The sequence below is a fragment of the Narcine bancroftii genome, chromosome 5, assembly GCF_036971445.1.
Source record: "Narcine bancroftii isolate sNarBan1 chromosome 5, sNarBan1.hap1, whole genome shotgun sequence".
NCBI lineage: Eukaryota > Metazoa > Chordata > Chondrichthyes > Torpediniformes > Narcinidae > Narcine > Narcine bancroftii.
In genome coordinates, this window is record NC_091473.1 from 100,614,143 (window position 1) to 100,622,807 (window position 8,665).

Sequence of the window (8,665 nt, forward strand, 5' to 3'; positions counted from 1 at the left end):
CGACGAGGTCGGGGTGCTGGCGTCGGGTGTCCAAACCCGCAGCCACGCAGTCAGAGGACCTATGGTGACTGAAGATGAAGAGGAACTTACCTTATTGGAATTTGCCCAGGAGGAGGAGCCTGCAGTTAAAGAGGGTAGACCTCAAAAAGTGGCTATGGAATCTGGATTGGACTAAGTATTCACTGTTTTGGAAGGGATTGCTTCCCAAATGGATAACATGTCAAAACAAATGTCAACTCAAATGACCCAAGGATTTATGGAGGTGAAAACAAAAATGAATACTGTGTGAAGAAATGTCAACTATGAAACAAGAAATGACTGTAGTTAAGAGTGATATTAACAGATGTATAAAAATCTGTTGATATTGTACAAGATCATTTTTTTTTTTAAATTGAAACAGTCAGATTTTTAGGGTGTTACTACCTTTGGGTGTTTTTTTTATATTTTTGGTGGGTTTTTAAAAAAATTTTTGTTTATTGAGAGGTGGGTTTTTTTGTGTGTTTTTGAAGAATTATGAAGGGGAACATTATTTTATTGAATATAAATATATTAGTAGTTAGTAAAAATGTCTACTTTGAATTTTGCAACTTTTAATGTTCAGGGATTAAATTGATATTGCCTTTTTACAAGAAAAACATTTGACTGAAAAGGAACATTTGAAATTGAAAAGAGATTGGGTTGGATATGTGTTTTTCTTCTTTTAATTCTAAGGTAAGAGGGGTGGCAATTTTGATTCATAAAAAATTATAATTTGAATTGAAATCTTCAGAGGGAAATGTAGGTAGCGTTTTACGGGTGAATTGTAAAATGTTTGCTGAATCTTGGACTTTGCTTAATCTTTATGCGCCTAATATAGATGATAAGCGGTTTATTTCAGAAGCTTTTTTATTGTTAACTCAAGCTAATGAAAATATTTTAGTTGAGGGAGATTTTAATTGTGTTTTGGAACCTTTATTGGACAGAAACCTGAAGAGTATAAGGAAATCAAAGACGGCAATACAAATCAAAGCGTTGATGAAAGATTTAAATCTGGTAGATATTTGGAGGAAGGTTAATCCTACATAGAAAGGTTTTTCTTTTTATTCATCACGACATGATTTGTTTTCTAGGATTGATATTTTTTGGTATCAACACACCTACAGGATAGAGCACTGCAAGCTGAATATAAAAGTAGAGTTCTATCAGACAACTCATTATTTTTTTTCCTGTGGAAGTTCAGAAGTTCATCGTAAAGATGGAGGTTTAATGCAATGTTATTGAAAAAAACAGAGTTTGTTAATTTTGTTAAAGAACATATCTCTTTATTTTTAACTGAGAATATCAATTCTGTGGATAGTCATTTTGTAATATGGGACTTGTTAAAAGCTTATTTGAGGGGACAGGTTATTAGTTATTCTATGAAAGTTAAGAAACAACAACATATGGCAGAAAGTTTAATATTGAAAAATCAGATTACTGAGTTAGAGAAAGACCTTCAGAAGGATGTGACCGAAGACAAAAAAAGCTGCATTAGCGAAATTTAAATGACGCTATAATACTTTACAAACTTATCAGTTTGAGCGTTTAATTAATCAAACTAAACAACGTTATTATGAGTTGGGAGAAAGAGCTCATAAGGTACTTGCTTGGGAATTGAAAGCTGAACCGGCATCTCAGACTATTAATGCCATTAAAAAGAATTCAATAATTATCTAAAAGCCTCAGAAAATTAATGATCAGTTTTATTCATTTTATCAAAAATTATATATTTCTGAGGGGAAGCAGGATAATGGTTCTATTGGATCTTATTTATTTAAATTTAGGTTACCGGTACTAGATGAGAAAGATATTCAGGAATTGGAATCTCCATTTACAGATTTTGAAATTAAGGAGGCTATACAGGAAATGCCTAATGGAAAGTCCCCAGAGGATGATGGATTTCCTGTGGAATTTTATAAATTTTTTTTATGATGATTTATCTAATGTATTTGGAGATGTGTTAAAACAAGTCACTGAAGAACAGAAACTGCCGGAATCTTGTTCAAGTGCTTTAATAACTGTTATTTCAAAAAAAGATAGAGATCCATTAAGTGTCTTCATATAGACCTATTTCTTTATTAAATGTAGATTATAAAATTATAGCTAAGGTATTAGCAAATAGACTTGCCACATATTTACCTATGTTGATACATACTGATCAAACAGGTTTTATTAAGAACAGAAATGCATCAGATAATATTCTTCAATTAATTACTTTGGTCAATGCATACCAAAAGCAGCCTAACCACACTAGATGCAGAAAAGGCTTTTGATAAGGTTGAGTGGGATTTTTTTATTTAAGGTGTTAAAAAAAGTTGAAAATTCGGCCCTTTTTTATTGGTTGGGTTAAAACTTTATATATGAACGTGATTGCTAGGTTGGTAACAAATGGTCAGATCTCTTTACCATTAAGGTTGACTCGTTCAACTCGGCTGGGCTGTCCATTGTCACCAGCCTTATTTGTGTTGGCTATTGAACCATTAGCTCAGACTATTAGGCAAAATGATGAAATTAGAGGGATGAAGGTTATGAATGAAGAATATAAGATTAATTTATTTGCAGATGATGTATTGATATATTTGATGGAACTTGAACTGTCGGTGAAGCAGTTTTTCTTTCTCACTGTCCTCTTTTAGACCGAGGATACAAATATTGTTGTGAAATCTCTGTCCTTCAAAGTTTAATATACGTGCTTTTAATTTTTATTATTATCAGCCATCAAAATTTGATTTTATTCCTCTAATTTGTCTAATCTAGCATTCATAGTAATCCATTCATCTTCTAATGCTAATAAATGTTCTTCAATCTGTGACATGGATACCAGCACGCTATCTAATTTATTTTCAATCTCCTTAGACTAAACTTTAAGAGCTTTCTTTATATCTGCAGACAGCTTTTCGATCATTTTAGTAGCCATTATGATAGTCAAGGGAGTATCCGGTTCAGTCTCAGATTCTTCCTCCATTTCTTCTTCATATTCTTTTTCCTTTGGGTACTTTTGTTCTTCTTTGCAGCATGAAATAACTCCTGGTGGTATTTGCAGATATTAAAATCAAAACTTAACCAATTTGGTTAATTAAAAGTGAGTTTAAAAAGTTGAGAATTATTAAAAGTTAGACAGAGCTCATGACCACAACTCCTCACTTCATAGACTCGCAAGCCAGAAGTGTCAGTCTTCTATTTACCGAACACATCCTTGACAGAAAACACACCTTCTAGATTCTTTCTTATTTCCTCAAAATTAGCTTTTCTCAAATTTAAAATCTCAACCTGAGGACCAAACCTATCCTTACCATAATTATCTGAACTTTGATTATTGAACTCAAAGTGTCCCTCCACACAAACCTGTCAGCTGTCTTGTCTCATTTCCTAATAGGAGATCCAGTATTGGACTCTCTCTAGTTGGTAGCTAAATATATTGATTTAGAACATTTTCCTGAACACATTTGACAAACTAAATCATCCAGCCCTTTTTCAGTATGGGAGTCCCAGTTATTATCTAGGAAGTTAAAATTACCTGCTATCTCAAATCAATGTTTCCTGCAGTTGTCTGCTATCTCCCTGCAGATTTGGTCTTCCAATTCTTACTGACTATTGGGTGGTCTAGAATACAACCCCATTAATGTGGACATACCTTTCCCATTCTTCAGTCCCACACACATGGCCTCAGTAGACACATCGACTAGTGTGTCTTTTCTAAGCAAAGCTGTGATAGTTTCCCTGAGGAGAAATGCTACTCCTTCTATCTCTCTTAACTCCATTTTTGTCACTTACTAAAGTTAATTCAATGTGGGAGAGAGAATGGGTGCTTGATTTGATCAAGGTTATGGAAACTCTGAGTAATATCTCCTTTTCCTATTATAAAATTGCAGCTCCTACATATACCTCCACTTCGATTGCACTATAGACCCCCCACACCAACTATTCTCCAACTCCATTCAGTGTTGTCATGAAACACCACACAAACCCAGGGGTAATGGTAGACTCCAGTGTTCCTGCCACTCTTGCGGTCCTGTGGATTGATCTCTGATATACTTCACTGCAGCGATCATACCACACTGATGCAGCCGCCCAGGATGCTCTTGATAGAGCTTGTGTAGAAGGTTGACATAAAGGTGGCCGGTAGCCTTGCCTGCTTGTCAGGAAGAGCAGTCTCTGTTGCACCTTCCTGACAAATGAGGAGATGTGTGTCCATGTTTTCACTTCACTTTTCCCATCAATGCTTTTCCAAAAGGTTAAAAATCTGACATGGTTAGATCTCTTTTCTTTCTTCTTTCGCTTGGCTTCGCGGACGAAGATTTATGGAGGGGGTAAAAGTCCACGTCAGCTGCAGGCTCGTTTGTGGCTGACAAGTCCGATGCGGGACAGGCAGACACGGTTGCAGCGGCTGCAGGGGAAAACTGGTTGGTTGGGGTTGGGTGTTGGGTTTTTCCTCCTTTGCCTTTTGTCAGTGAGGCGGGCTCTGCGGTCTTCTTCAAAGGAGGTTGCTGCCCGCCAAACTGTGAGGCGCCAAGATGCACGGTTTGAGGCGATATCAGCCCACTGGCGGTGGTCAATGTGGCAGGCACCAAGAGATTTCTTTAGGCAGTCCTTGTGCCTTTTCTTTGGTGCACCTCTGTCACGGTGGCCAGTGGAGAGCTCGCCATATAACACGATCTTGGGAAGGCGATGGTCCTCCATTCTGGAGACGTGACCCATCCAGCGCAGCTGGATCTTCAGCAGCGTGGACTCGATGCTGTCGACCTCTGCCATCTCGAGTACTTCGACGTTAGGGATAAAGCGCTCCAATGGATGTTGAGGATGGAGCGGAGACAACGCTGGTGGAAGCGTTCTAGGAGCCGTAGGTGATGCCGGTAGAGGACCCATGATTCGGAGCCGAACTGGAGTGTGGGTATGACAACGGCTCTGTATACGCTTATCTTTGTGAGGTTTTTCAGTTGGTTGTTTTTCCAGACTCTTTTGTGTAGTCTTCCAAAGGCGCTATTTGCCTTGGCGAGTCTGTTGTCTATCTCATTGTCGATCCTTGCATCTGATGAAATGGTGCAGCCGAGATAGGTAGACTGGTTGACCGTTTTGAGTTTTGTGTGCCCGATGGAGATGTGGGGGGGCTGGTAGTCATGGTGGGGAGCTGGCTGATGGAGGACCTCAGTTTTCTTCAGGCTGACTTCCAGGCCAAACATTTTGGCAGTTTCCGCAAAGCAGGACGTCAAGCGCTGAAGAGCTGGCTCTGAATGGGCAACTAAAGCTGCATCGTCTGCAAAGAGAAGTTCACGGACAAGTGGAATCTACCATAGATTTGCTGGTAAAAGCTTTGCTACGTATGAATAACAGCTGAAATAGTGTTCCAAAGAGGACCAGAGATCACCTTGCATTTATTTGAGAGTTTAATGTAATGTGCAGCTTCCAATTGGATAGCAGAGATACTTGTGCATAGCTGGAAAAAGCAAGTGTTCCAAGGTTATTCTTGATTAATGATAAATCCTCAATTGGTTAAGGTCATGTTCTATTACCCTCGGACTCCAAAGTTCACATTGATTGTATTCCTGCAGGGCTGTTGATAGTCATTGTCCTTCTCTCTCTCTCTCTCTCTCTCTCTCTCTCTCTCTCTCTCTCTCTCTCTCTCTCTCTCCCTATTACTATTTAAATGCATGTCAGGAAAGAAAGAAATTTTGTGAGAGAGTCATCAAACCACAAAACAAATATGAGTTGCAATGGGATCTCAGTGAAATAATGCAAACCTGTATTCTAAAAAGTCATGTTATTTACATCAAAAATCATTTAGAAGTATCTATCTGATCAAATAATTATGGTGACATTCACAGCTATATTCACTGTAATAATGTATGACAATGAATCTATTGCTGATTGCTAGTGGAGTGCCACAGGGATCTGTTCTGAGACCCCTCCTCTTTGCGATTTTTATAAATGACCTGGATGAAGAGGCAAAAGGTTGGGTCAGTAAGGTTGCAGATTACACAAAGGTTAGAGGAATTGTGGATGCAGCTGAGGGGTGTCAAAGGTTACAAGAAGATATAGACAGGATGCAGAGTTGGGCAGAAAAGTGGCAGATGGATTTCAATTCGGATAAGTGTGAGTTGGAGCATTTTGGAAGGACAAACCAGAAAGCTGACTACAGGGTTAATGGTTGGTTACTTAACAGTGTGGATGAACAGAGAGTTCTTGAGGTTCAAATCCATGCATCCCTCAAGGTCACTGCACAGGTTGATAGGATAACTAAGAAGGCCTATGGAATGCTGGGATTCAATAATAGGGGAACTGAATTCAGGAGTAGAGAGGCCATATTACAACTACAAATCTTTGGTAAGACCACACTCAAGAGTATTGCATTCAGTTCTGGTCACCTCATTATAGGAAGGATGTGGAAGCTATGGAAAGGGTGCAGAGGAGATTTACTAGGATGTTGCCAGGATTGGGAAACTAGTCTTATGAGGCAAAGTTAGGCTGGGATTTTCACTTTGGAGCGAAGGATGAGAGGAGTCATGATAGAGGTCTACAGGATTATGAGAGGCATAGCTAGGGTGGACAGCCAGCACCTATTTTCCAGGGCAGGATCAGCAAATACCAGAGGACATGGGTACAAAGTTAAGGGTGGGGGGAAGGAGTTTAGTGGAGACATCAGAGGTATGTTTTTAACACAGAGTTGTGAGAACCTGGAATGCCTTGCCGGGGATGGTGGTGGAAGCTGAAATATTAGGCCTATCTAAGAGACTCTTAGACAGGCATGTGGATGAAAGAGAAATAGAGGGTTATGGAGTAGGGAGGATTTAGTACTTTTTTTAATAGAAAAGAATGCAACATTGAGGGCTAAAGGTCCTGTATTGTGCTGTATTGTTCTATGTTCTTAATTTTATTGATTTCTTTTGAGTCACCCCTCAGCCTCTGATGCTGGATAGAAAACAACCCAAGTTTGTTCACCCTCTCCTTGTAGCTCTGTGGTGGTACATCACTGGCCTACTGCAGGGGGCAACCTCGGTACCTGCAGAACAGCTTGAGGACAAGACAACACCTGGCTGGCTGTCAATCAGTTGACCTGACTAGACCAAGCCCCACCTGGTTGGGTGTCAATAACTCTCTGGGATATAAGCCCGAACTGGCCCTTTGAAGACACTCTCAGAGTTTACAGCAGCTCTCCTCACAGCTGGCTCTGTGGAAGTTCATGTTGAATAAAGCCTGTATTTAGGTTTTATGTGTTTCCTTCTGACCGACAGTTCACCACAATTTATTTGACATAAATTCTTAAAGCTGCTATGAAAAAGCTCCTGAGCACTGGGAGCCTCGAAATCAACCCACGCCACCCAGAAGCACAAACACGCTTTGAGATCTGGAAGCACATGGTCGAAGTGATCATCGAGGCTCTCGCCGATGACATCCTGGACTCTGATCGAAAGAGGCTCGTCTTACTCTGGTCAAAGCTGGGTCCCTGAGCTTTCCAGGCACTCAAAGACTGCACCGGGTACTCTGAAGCGATGAACACCCTCGAGATCATGTATAAACCTCCCATGAATGTGGTCTTTGCGAGGTACCTCCTGAGTATCTGTGCCCAACTACCTGCGGAGATGGCTGTCCTACCTGGGAGCCCTGTGTGAGTTGGCCCAACCTTGTCTGGCTGAACCCAGGGTAAATGAAAGGGAAGTCGAGAGGCTGATCGGAGATGCCTACGTCCGAGGGCTACACACGAGGGCCTTCAGGCAGAAGCTGCTGGAGGACAATATCTACTCCCTGGCCAAAACAGTGGAGGAAGTCCAAACCCTGGAGGCTGCAGCCCTGCACACCGAAGCCTTCAATTCCAGGCTTTCTCAGGCCTCTGTGTGGTCAGCACATTCGGTTGGCCCTAGATCAAGCTGGAGAAGAAAACATTGCTGCTGCAGGCACTCAGCGCCCATGTTGGTCTGACCGTCGATTGCACCATAACTACCTGGACAAAAACCAGTACTGTTCGAGATGTGGCAAGAAAGACCACTTCGCCAAAGTATGCCTCTCAAAGCCAGCCACACATTTGGGTTAGGGTCAAGGCACCTCTGCCGTAACCACAAGAGGGTGAGAAGGGGGTGTGAGCAAGGGAGGTAGGTGAAGAATCAGTTTAATTTTTTTTAATGTGGCCAGCCTTGTGCAAAAATAAATCTGAGTCTCATTGGATGAAAATGGCATCGAGGCTTGATGTCTGCACTATTTTGTTTTGTTAGCATTAAGGCAACTGTTTAGAAACAGGTTAAAAAGTAATTTAAATAAAAACATGTGTTTTTTTTTTTTTTTTACAAGTACTCATTTCTTCCGCTGAACTCCTGTGTCTTTCCGTGGAACCCAGTTTGGGAAACGCTGCCAGATAGCTTTGCTAATTATATAATATGGTGTTCACACAAGGTCTAAATCGCATAACGTCCTATTTCAAAGAAAGTATCATGACTGTTTTTTTTTAAAAAACTTGCCTCGCACATCTCTTTTAATCTTTCTTCCTCTCACCTGAATCCTATGCCCTCTAGTATATGACATTTCCATTCTGGGTAAAATACTCCAAAAAATCGGTCCCATAAATGCCTCTCACAATGTTGTACGCCCTGATTAGGTTGTCCTCAGCTTCCAGTGTTCTAGCGAAAATAATCGAAGGTTGTCCAGCCTCGTATTTTAG